Source organism: Trachypithecus francoisi, unplaced genomic scaffold (genome assembly GCF_009764315.1).
Source record: "Trachypithecus francoisi isolate TF-2019V2 unplaced genomic scaffold, Tfra_2.0 Lachesis_group8, whole genome shotgun sequence".
NCBI classification, from domain to species: domain Eukaryota; kingdom Metazoa; phylum Chordata; class Mammalia; order Primates; family Cercopithecidae; genus Trachypithecus; species Trachypithecus francoisi.
This window is the reverse complement of record NW_022681473.1, coordinates 20,192,192-20,203,218: the sequence shown is the minus strand read 5'-3', so window position 1 is coordinate 20,203,218 and position 11,027 is coordinate 20,192,192. Positions and strand designations below refer to the sequence as shown.

The 11,027-nt window shown below is 52.8% G+C and overlaps 1 protein-coding gene across 2 annotated transcripts in view; it reads left to right on the top strand.

The window, feature by feature from the left end:
• The first annotated feature begins 592 nt into the window (after window positions 1-592).
• TSPAN18 (tetraspanin 18) overlaps window positions 593-11,027 on the top strand; it is a 205,101-nt gene continuing 194,666 nt past the window's right edge. For both annotated transcript variants that reach the window (XM_033207771.1, XM_033207768.1), the window contains exon 1: window positions 593-915. The gene's annotated coding sequence lies outside the window, so the exon portion shown is untranslated. The remainder of the gene's footprint in view (window positions 916-11,027) is intronic.

Genomic DNA, 11,027 nt, shown 5'->3' with positions numbered 1-11,027 from the left:
AGAAAAGATAAGCTCCCCAGCCCCGCAAGAACCTCAGCCCTGAGGCCGGAGACACAGATCGCGCCCCTAGCAACCAAGTTATTTGCATCTGACCTGGGGTCAGGCCCCTCCTCGCTGAAAGTCCCCCTTCTTATCTGCAAGTCAAAGGAGGGTGTGTTCCCCAGGCTTTCAACAGGTACTTCTCCCGGCAAAGGGAAGCCCAGGAGCCCGGACGGGACGGAGGATCTCACCCCAAGCCCTGCGGTTCGGCCCTGGGGTCAGCTGAAAGTTCCCCTGGAATAAATACACTTCGGGTCCAGCATGCCCCTCTCCTCACTCCCGCAACGATATTCCGAATTCAGACGCAGCGAGGGCCTGCGAGCAGAGCGGGAGGTGGTCGGAGGCAGAGGAAGGGGAGATGGGCAGAGGGTGGGCCCAGGGACCCCCAGACAAGGCCTGGACGCGGGGCTGGAGGCGGAGGCCGAAGCTGGCGGGAGGCGAGGGGCAGCCCGCGGAGGAGACGCGCTTCTCGGCAGCAGCGGCGACTGGAGACGGGAGGGGCGGAGGTTTGGGGAGGCGGAGGGAGCGCGAGGGAGGGGAGGGACGGACGGCGGCGGAGGTGGGGCCGGCGAGCTGGCGGGCGTGCAGCTGCCGCCGGCGTCGCGGGGCTCCAGGCTGCGGGGCGGACGTAGCGCCGAGCGATCCACCGCGGAGCCGCGCGAGGCCGCCCGAGCCCCAGCCCAGGCTCCGGTCGCAGTCCCCGCTCGGAGCCCCGAGCGAGCGCCGCAGCCTCGCGCCGCGGTTCCCCGTACGCGCCGCCACCGCCGGGAAGGCAGCCGGCGCCGGGCAAGTTGCGAGCGCGCCCCTCCGACCAGGAAAGTTTCCCCACCGCCGCTGGCGGGAGTTGGCGCGGGGTCTGGCCGCCGCAGCTGGAAGGTATGGGGCCCCGCACCTCCGTGCCCTCCGCACGCCGCCGCCGCGCCCCCGGGGACCTGGGGACCCCCGCGCGCCGCCCTGGGGGTGCTGCTGGACGCGACCAGGGAGTGGGGTGGAGTAGGGTTCCCAGGACGGTCCCGGGAAGCCCAGCAACCAAGTTCCACTCAAACTAGCACGCCGGGGCTGGAGGGCCCGGGGACGGTCTCGCCCGGTGCCTGCCAGGAGTCCGCCGAGGGCCGGGGGCTGCGCCCAGGACAGGTGCAGAGCCGGTGGGCTCCCAACGCTCCGGGTGGGGAAGTGGGGGCTTCTGGAGAACGGCGTGGGGTGGCAGGTGTGGTTGCAAGGTTCGGGGTTTCGGCCAGGGCTGCGCCTGGAAAGGGGCTGCGCGCCACGCCACTCGGTAGGAGGACAGGGAGGGACCAGGGACTGGGAGCGGCGATCAGGGCCGGGAGGGCTGTGGGGCCCGGCAGCGGCACGGAAGGCAGGGTGCCTTTGGGGTCCCTGGCAGCGGGGCGGGGCGGAGGCGCCACGCGTTCCTCCAGGACCCCCGTTATTCCTTAGGTGTGTGCGGTTTGGGGAAGCGGAGACTCCGTGGGGTGCTGGGTGGGTGGGAGGCTTGGGCACGTCCAGATTTAGGGGGCAGTGGGAGCCAGTTGGGAGGGTGCTCGGCTCGGGTGGGATCGCGCCGGCTCCGGGTCCTGCTGGAGTGAGGTGAGTGGGCTCCCGCCAGGGGGCGCACTGCCCCGGCCCTTGCCCGCAGGAAGCGCGTTCTGGCTCCTGTGAGGCAATTGCGCCGACATCCAGGACGCAGGGACCACAGACACCCAACTTACGCGGGGTCCCGCCCTGAGGAGCCCGCCCTATACTAGCCAGACTGGGGAGCGGGACTGAGGGTGAGGCGAAGGGTTCAGTTATAAACTGCGCCGTGGGCTGGAAAGGCTGGGAGTCAGATGTGATTTTTGTCGGGGAGGCTGTCAGGGCAAATGGATGATTAAGAAATTTACCCCCAGAAAAAGACGTAAGAAACTACAGCTGCGAGTTGGTGCAGAGAGAGTGGGTTGGGGAATTAACTTTTTGACGGTTCTTGGAGTTGCAGAAACCCAAACCCCAAAATGCATGCACCCTTTTTGTAAAAGTTGCACCTTTGTCCCCTGGATCTGGCCGAATCCCAGTCTGGTGAAGGCAGAATGGGGGTCTTGGGGTATCCTCTCTCTGGGCACAAGTAAACTGGGAGGCATAGGGTGGGCGGTGGGGGATGGGGCCTTAAAGACTTCAGCAGTCCAGGCAGAAGTGTTAAATTTCTCAGCAGTCAAAGAGCCCTGGCCCCCACCCCCACCCCCTGGGTCTGGGGTCTCTAGGCCACATTCTTCTGGTCATTTCACAGTTATTGGTGGAAATCTGCCCTGGGTGCCAGTTATCTGGCCTCAGGGTCCCTGTATGTTGAGTCTGTGTGTCTGTGCCTTGGGAAGTCGATGGCTGGTTGCATCTGTGAGGAGTGTCATCTTTGTCATGTGCGGGGCTAACATTGAAGGGATACTGGAGGGACGATTGCCTCATCTTTCTCTCCAGTTCCCTCACCCCTCCCCTCATCCCAAGTGAGTGCAAAGGAGCAAGTCATAGAATGTGCCGTGGCCTCATTGTGGTTGGTAGAAGTTTTCATCTTTCTCTTGGCTGGTAACCTGTGCTCCTTGGGCAGCCCCCCTCCTGCTCCCATGTCCTTAATGTCCCTTACAAAAGTGGGGGAAATGGGGGTCCCTTAAAGAGATGAGGTTCCTCTGTTCAGTGTAGTCTGCCACATGTTTTTGTTGGATGCTACTGAAATGCTCCAGGACAAAGTTGCCATAAAGACAGATCAGTATGATTTTTATTTTGAATAGAAGAGGAGGAGGAGAGAGGAGAGAAAGGAAAGGGTGGAGAAGCCTGCTGTCTCTGGATAGGTCTTTAAGACATTCCAGGGGGCTGGAAAACAAAAGAAGTATTTTTGTTGTGTTTTGCTTTTAGTGACTCTTGTTTTTCTGTGGAGGGAAGCCTGCCTGGACCAACCCTGCCTTGGAACCTGCCTGGGAGCACGGGGCCCCTAGAAGGCCAGCGTTTTCCGTGCTCTGTCCCTCCCCTCTTCTCCCCACCCCCACCCAGCTTCTCCTGAATTGGAGAGGGAATTGAAACTCCCCAAGGGCTACTAAAGTCTGTGTTTGGGCTTGAAGTATCTTGTGTGGGCTCAGTCTTCTCCCAGGCCAACTCCAAGATCTCTGATTTAGCAACATTTCAAGTCTTGGGCACTCTGTTTCCTTGTCTCCCTTGTCCCCAAACCCATTCAGACAGCCAGTATTTGTGGTGCTTTTACCCAACCCCAGGCTGAAATAGTAGCACACCATTGAAAGCTCCAGGACACTTTCTAGAAGCGGAAGTTAGTTGGGTTTAGGATACCTTGGGATTGGGTTTAGGACACCTTGGACTGAGTCCAGGAAGGAACCCTCTGCTCTTTAAAAAATGAGATTTTAATCGTCTGAGGGGTGCGTTGGAGGGCAGGGTGCTGGGTAGGGATACAGGATTAATTCAAGGATTTGTGGGAAGGGGTGCCAGGAAGAAGGAAAATAGCAGATTTGAAGTCTAGCTCTTCTGGGTCATCCATGCGGCCTTGGGCAAGTTATTTCCCCTCTTGAGCCTGCTTCCTCAGTCTGTAAAATGAGTATATTGGCTGAGGAGATTCTGAGCCATCTTGCAACTTAGAGCAGGAGAGTCTAACCTTATAGGGGTCTGGGCAGCCCTGCTCCATTCCTTCCGCCTTCCATTCAGTGGAAGGCGCCTCTGTGGGCTGGCTTGCCTCTCTCTGCCTGCCTGTACACAGCAAAATCCTGCATTGAATGAATGCAGCAGTTTCAGAAACCAGCTCCTGTCATCAGAGCTGAAGGACAGAGTGCCCAGCAGTTTTGGGTAGAGAGGAGAATGTCTAGAATCAGTCCCTGCTGGGAGCCCCATGTTAGTCTGCAAGCTCGCACCCCACTCTTCCTTGGGAAGAGCCCTTTCAGTTCCTGGGCTGCAGGTTTTACGGACCTCTCCCTTTCCGGAGGGCTACTCTTCTGGCCTATTTCATCAGCCATTGAGAGGGAAAATCAGGAACATTTGTTCATGCTCAGCTGGGGTCCAGCTACCGGAGGGAGCCTTGGAAACCAGCGCTCTGGTCCCACGGAGCAGATGACGCCCATCGATCAGGCATTTCTACCACCTGATGCCGTTGAGCCATTGCACCAGCTTGGGCTCCTCCTGCCACCCAGGCTGGCACCTTGGACCTGCATTAGCGCTCCATTTGAGGGCGTGGGGGTGGATCATGAAACACTTTTTGTGAAGAGTAGGAGAGTAAGATGGTGAGCCTGTGTTTGCAGCTGGCAGGGCTGGTCTTTCCTCTGGGCGCTTGTTGTCTTAAGATCCAGCCCTTGCCCCTGGTCTGCACCCAAGACTACTGCCTTAATTAGTGAATTCAACAACTTAGAGATGAGCAAAAACATGTTCACTGGTGGTAGGCAAGTATGTACAAAAGGCAACAGGATGGAGCAGAAAGGTAGCTGAACCAGGCATTAGGAGACTTGTGTTCTAGCCCAGATACTGTTACAGATGGAGCAATGTGGCCTTGTGTGAGTCACAGCCCCTCGCTGAGCCTCAGTTTCTCTATTTCTTTAGAGGCAGCAGTGCAGGTGGTTAGACTGCCTGGATTTGCCTGTCGGCTTTATCCTTCATATCAGTTGTGTGACCTTAGACCATTTAACCCCTGGTGCCTCCATTTCCTGATTTGTAAAATGGAACTAGTAATACCCCATCAGATTGTTGTGGATAGTCTTTGAGATGAAACTAGTAAAACATTTAGCATCATGCCTGGCATGTAGTAAGTGCTCAATAAATGTTCACTATTACCATCATTGTCATGATTATCATTATTACTATTGTAAAATGGGAGGGATTAACTTTGATTAACTTTGGTCCTTTCTAGTTTTCTGGGGCTGGATTGTGTGTGTGTGCGTGTGTGTATGTGTGTGTGTGTGTGAGAGAGAGAGGAACAGAGAGAGAAAGTCTGTCTTTGGGTTAGAAGGCAAGGGTGAATAAGCTGCTTTTTTGGTTCTTTTCTCTGCCTTACTGAGGGGCTCCTGAATCTTGTGACTATGCTTATGGTAGCCCCGCCCCCATGGCAAGAAGCCCATTTTGACGTCACTGACAATATCCTGGCTCCTGGCAGTTGAGGGATGATATTTCAACAGCTAGCATTCACCCATCCTTTCCCTTCTACCCTTTGTTTCCCACCCTTCACCATGGTATGACAACCATATGTGCAGGTAATGTGTTTAAGCTGATCAGCCTCTCCCAGAGTCACCCAAATAAAAGCCTGTCTCCCTAGAAGACACTTTCGACTTTAAGATAAATAATCTGGTTCTTCTGTTGTGTTGCTTTATGTCTGGCTGGCCCTGAATCCCTTTTTGTGTTCTGCCCATGGTCTGCTCCAAGGATGTGGGCTGGGCCAGGTCTGTGGCCTAAAGCTTTGGACCTTATTGACCATGCTGGCTGAGGCAGCCTCTTCTAGCAGCTTGAGAGGGGACAGGCCAGCCAGGCTGGGCCTCTGCCTCATCTTGTTCCAGCAAGGCTGCTGCTCTGAGATATCCCAGAGATGATTATCATGGGGGCAGACACTTGGGGAATGCTGCCTGTCCGCCAGGAGCTTGACAATGCCTCATCCTGTCTCTGCCTACAAGGATGGTTTAGATATTGCCCCCATTCTGTAGATTAGAGAGTGAAGGCTCAGAAGAGTAAGTGGTGGGATTGGGATTTGATCCTAGGTTGATCTGATTCTCTATCCTGTGTGCTAAACCACTGTATTATATTTCCTCTTGTATCAAAACCTCCTGTGAGCCGAAAAGCCCCAGGAAAGATATCTCTTAGACTGAATCAGGCCCCCTCCTGCCTGCCTTTGATCATCTTCCAGGCTCAGAGCACCTTATGAGATTCTGTTTTTGTCCTGCGTGGATTACTCAGGCATCTTGGGGACAGTGATGAGTAAGAGTTTTTTGGGACATGGCTGTTTATGGAGGGGTTAGAGGGGGGATGATCTTATTAAACAACAAAAGATTGTAATGGAAAGAGGATGCATATTGGAGTCACAGATCTGAAATTTGAATCCTGATTCTGCAATTTACTGGCTGTGTGGCCTTGGCTTGCTTATCTGAAAATCAGAATAACGCAACCACAGATGACTCTAAAATCTCAGTGCCTTAACAAAACAATTAACTCCTGATCACATTACTTGTCTAACATGGGTCTCTGTTCCACACGGTCATGCAGGGACCCAGGCTTCAAAGATGATGACTCCACCATCTTTGTAACTGCTCCTTCTAAAACATGAGGCATCCAAAGTTACTGCAGATGGGGAAGAGGGAGAAGGGAGAGCCACACTAATACTCAGCTGCTTTGGCCAGGCCGTGACACACATCACTTCACCTCCAGTACCTTGGTCAGAACTGTCATCTGGCCCCAAACCAGCCCCCAGGGAGGCTGAGAATATAAGGAAGTACATGGATATTTGATGAGCATTAAGTCTCTGCATTTACATTTACCCTAGTAGAGTGCTTTAAGATCAATCGAGATGATGCATTTAAAGCTTCTAGTATAGACTGGTATGTTGTTGGTTGTTAACACATAGAAGCTTCCTTTCCCTAATAATCCCTGATGTGCATTGCTCTTTATAGATTACAGACTGTATATATTGAAATTATTTCTGGGCAGATCATATTGTGCCTACAATATACCAGAGGGAGGTGAGTCCATGCATGGCAAGGGCACTAGAAGCCAGGCCCTGGATCTTCAGCCCAGTTCTCCCATGACTTCCTTTGGCTTACTGAAATTTACTACTCTGAGAACGTTTTCCAGCATGTCTCCCAGGTTGTTTCAAAACCCACTTCTGCTCCTGTCTCCTCCCCTCATTCCTCAATAGTGTGGAGTATCTGTATTCATTTTATGGATGGTGAGGAGGGGAGGTTGCAGGAACTATCTGGAAACTAAGGGAGAAAGTTCTGGCCATGAGGTGAGACAAGCCAGAGTCATAGGTATTCATAGTGAGAGCCATAAGAATTGGGGCACCACATTTGGGCTGCTTGGGGAATTGCCGTGCAGCCAAGCTTTGGGGTATCCCTCCAAGGCACACCTGGTGCTACCTGCAGCTCCCGTCCACCTACGTACCTCCATGCTGACTCATTGTGTCCTTGTGAGAGTGGGCAGGGAAGTGGAGGGCCCTGCTATAGTTTGGTTTGTTTGACCTTCCAAATCTCGTGTTGAAATTTGATCCCCACTGTTGGAGGTCAGGGGTGTTTGGGTCATGGGGGTGGATCCCTCATGAGTGGCCTGGTGCCCTTCTTCAAGCGAGTTCTCATGCTGTCAGTTCCCAGGAGAGCTGATTGTTAAAGAGCCTGGCTCCTCCCTGCCCTCTCTCTTGCTTCCGCTCTCACCACGTGATCTCTGCACATGCCAGCTCCCCTTCACCTTCCGCCGTGAGTGGAAGCAGTCGGAGGCCTTCTCCAGAAGCACATGCTGGCACCATGCTTCATGTACCACCTGCAGAACCATGAGCCAAACAAACCCTTTTCCTTTATAAATTACCCAGCCTTGCATATTCCTTTATAGCAACACACACGGACTAAGATGGGGCTCTAGGAGGCTTTCCAGGTCTGCTTTTCTGTGGACAGTAAGATGTCCAGACCTAGGTTCAAATCCTGACTGCTCTATTTAACACTTGTCCATCTCTCTCAGCCTGTCTCAGTTTTCTCCTCTGCAAAATGGCAAGAATACAGGAAAGCTAAAAAGCGAGTCAAGTGCCTGGCACATAGTAGGTGTCATGTTTGCACCTCTTCTCTCCCCCTTGAGTAAGAGGAAGAGCTGCCCTTGGCAAGGGAACAGTGCCTGGGGAGATGCTAGAAGTGGGCACATGTGCTTGGATTCCTGGTCCTTGGATGGAGAGGCACCCACTTCCCTTCCCAGCAGCCTTGGGCTGGACTCTTGTGTTGGCTTCCATCTGAAATGGGAGAAGAATTTGGAGCCCTGGGTCTTGGATTTAGGCCCAACTTTTCATGTCTAACTCCCACAGTGGGTGCAGGGCTGGAGGTGTTGCTGAGATAGGCTCCCCCACCCCGCCCTGTGTTACTGCCTCTCCTTCTAGGGGGACAGATAGCAGCGTGCTCTAGTGGGCCAAGTGCACTGGGCCACCTGCTGCCTGACATTTAGGGCTACCCCAGCAGGGCAGGCCCGGGGAACTTGCTCATTGGCTGGTGTCTTAGCCCTTGGGGAATGAGGCATTTCTCCAGTCAAAACAGAAACGCCACCCTCCATGGTCCTTGTGGGGAAGAGCTGGGCAGGCTGGACAGGGGGAGTGGAGGGCCTATGGTTAGGAAGAGGATGGTCTCTCAAGACAGGATTCTGAGATGTGCATTCTTCTCCTGAGCATGGTGGACACTTGTTCCTGGGGTCACTGAGGAGTGCAGTCTTCCCCTGCAGCTGGATTTACGCTGACTCAGGCATGGAGGCCAGGGATGGCTGTGACTGTGGCACCTTGGGGCCCTCAGACACTTCACTCACTCCTGCATCCAGTCCTCGGCTTCTGTGGTGCAGGGGCAGCAGCTCTGAGGCAGCTCCATAGCTCTGTGAGACGGCTTATTGGTTTCTTGCGGCAGCCGTGACAGCACCATAAACTAGGTGGCTTAAAACAACAGAAACTTATTCTCACAGTTCTGGAAGCCAAAAGCCTGCAGTCAAGGTGTTGGCAGGAACATGCTGTTCTGAGGGCTCTAGGGAAAGGTCCTCTTTGCCTCTTCCTAGCTTCTGGTGGTTACTGTCAACCCTCTGTGTTCTTTGGCTTGTAGATGCCTCCCTCCATCATTGCATGACATTTTTCCTGTGTGTCTGCCTCTCTTCTTCTTATAGGGACACCAGTCTTGTTGGATTAGAGCTCACCCTAATGACCTCCTCTTAACCTGATTACATCTGTGAAGTTCCTGACAGCTAGGAGTTAGGCTGTCAACATATCTTTTTGGGGTACACAGATCAACCCATAGAGGTGGTAGTATTATTGCTCTATTTACAGTCAAGGAAGTCAGCGCAGAGAGGTTACGTAATTTGCCCAGGTTCATACATCTATATACAACTAGTAAGTGCCTGGTAAATTACTCTCTGTACATTTCATTCCTCTTACCGTTACAGTAGGTTTGCATACCTACCTCGTAGCCTAGTCCTGAGCATCAAAGGAGGTGAATGTCTGTGTCAAAACACACTCAGTCCACAGCTAAGTGTTTGCCAGTTGTGTTATCTGTCTTTGCTCCCTAGATGGGATGTCTCCCAGGAAACATCAGCGTATAGAAATTACAACCAGTTGGAGCTAGAATGTTTTCTAGAAATAATTGTTTGAGTTGACTGAATGAAAGGCACCATTTGCATTCTTTCAACTCGCCTTTCTGGAGTTGCCTGCCTGCTCCATCTCCTCGCAAGTTGAGAATATCAGATGAGATGGATTTTTCTTGCTTGATAATTTTCCTGGGTTCCATTTTAGCACCAGAAGTCATGGTGGCTTTTGCAATTTGGGCTTCTCTCCCCAGGAAAGTATCTGGGCATCTGAATAGGGAGGGTCCCTGGGAGGCTCAGTAGATGACTCTCAGCTCCAGAGCCCTTCCCTCGGGGCAGGGAGGGTTTGGGGGTTCAGCTGTGGAGGCTAGAGGACTCTGATATGCAGCCTCATCTGGGTGCAAGGAAGCAGGGGAGGCAACCTGCTGTGGAGGGTTAGGACACATTCTGAACACAGCGCCTGGGTTCAAACGCCAGGTCAGCCTCACACTATGACCTTTGTTTGATCTTTGACAAATCACTTAAATTCTCTCTGACTCCGTTTTAACTCATCGGGGTTGATTAAAATGCATAAATATATCTCTTGGGATGGAATGTGGTACATGAAAAGTATTCAGTGAATGTTAGGATTACTTTAAATATTTTATTTGTCATCTGTTTTCCTCCATAGAGTGAGGGCGGAGATGTTTCTGTTTGGTTTTCCACGGAGCCTGCAGTGTGGATCTCAGTCCCTGGGGTTGAACCGATGCTCATATGCTGAATGAATGAGGAAATGAATGATTGAATGAGTAGATCCTTAGCTATAGCTTCTTTGGGATTCCATCCCTCCTTGCTATGTACCAAAGCCTCTGCCCCTAAGCCCCTCTTATGTGGGGTCATGGGGAGGCCATAGCACCAAAGCCCAAAGGGAGCCATAGAATGCCATGAAAATGCTCAGGGCGCCCAGGACAGAAGGGCCACCTCATGGATGCAAAGGACAAGTTGGGTTGGAGGATGAGGAGATGCTGAGAAGCGGGGCCGGGAAGATTGTGGTCACCGCAGGAAGCAGGTCGTGGTGGCTGAGTGGGAAGATCACATTCAGAATGTGGGGTTTCTCCCATGACACAGCCACCAGAGGCACTCCCCGACGTCTCCAGCACACCAGAGAGGCCCTTCCTTCTCCAGTGTGGTAAATCAATAGGCGTACCTCATTTTAGGGAGCCCGATCTAGGAAAATGCCAGCTGGATTCGAAAGTCTTCATTCAATCTATAGTCAAGTTAACTCAAAGTTTCCCACTGCTTCCTTCTGCCTTAAAAATAAATTCCATTGATGGAAGTTCAGCTTACATACTTTGTTAGGAAAACATCTGTTGTGTAATGTGGTCATGTTAGCCGCCTTGCTTAAAACCCTTCGATGGATTCTCGGTTGTGTTCAAAAGGCTTTCATGTGGCCTCTGCCCCCTCCCCAGCCAAGTCTCACTCCGTCTTCTCCAGCCCATCTGCCGTTTGTTTTCTTCTCTTGCCCCTACCTTCATGGACAAGTCTTTGTGACCTTCCTCCCCTGGACTGTTTTTCCTCCCTCTTTAGTTACCTGACGCCTCCTCATCCTTTGGATCCCAGCCCCCGCATTACCTCCTCCAGGAAGTCCTCCTTGACTTCCTAATGGACCAAATTCCCCATCTGTAGGCTCAGATGGCTCCACAGTCCTCTCCTTGGTGGTATTTTGTCACTCTTGGATGATTGTTGACTTCTCTGTGTAATTTTTT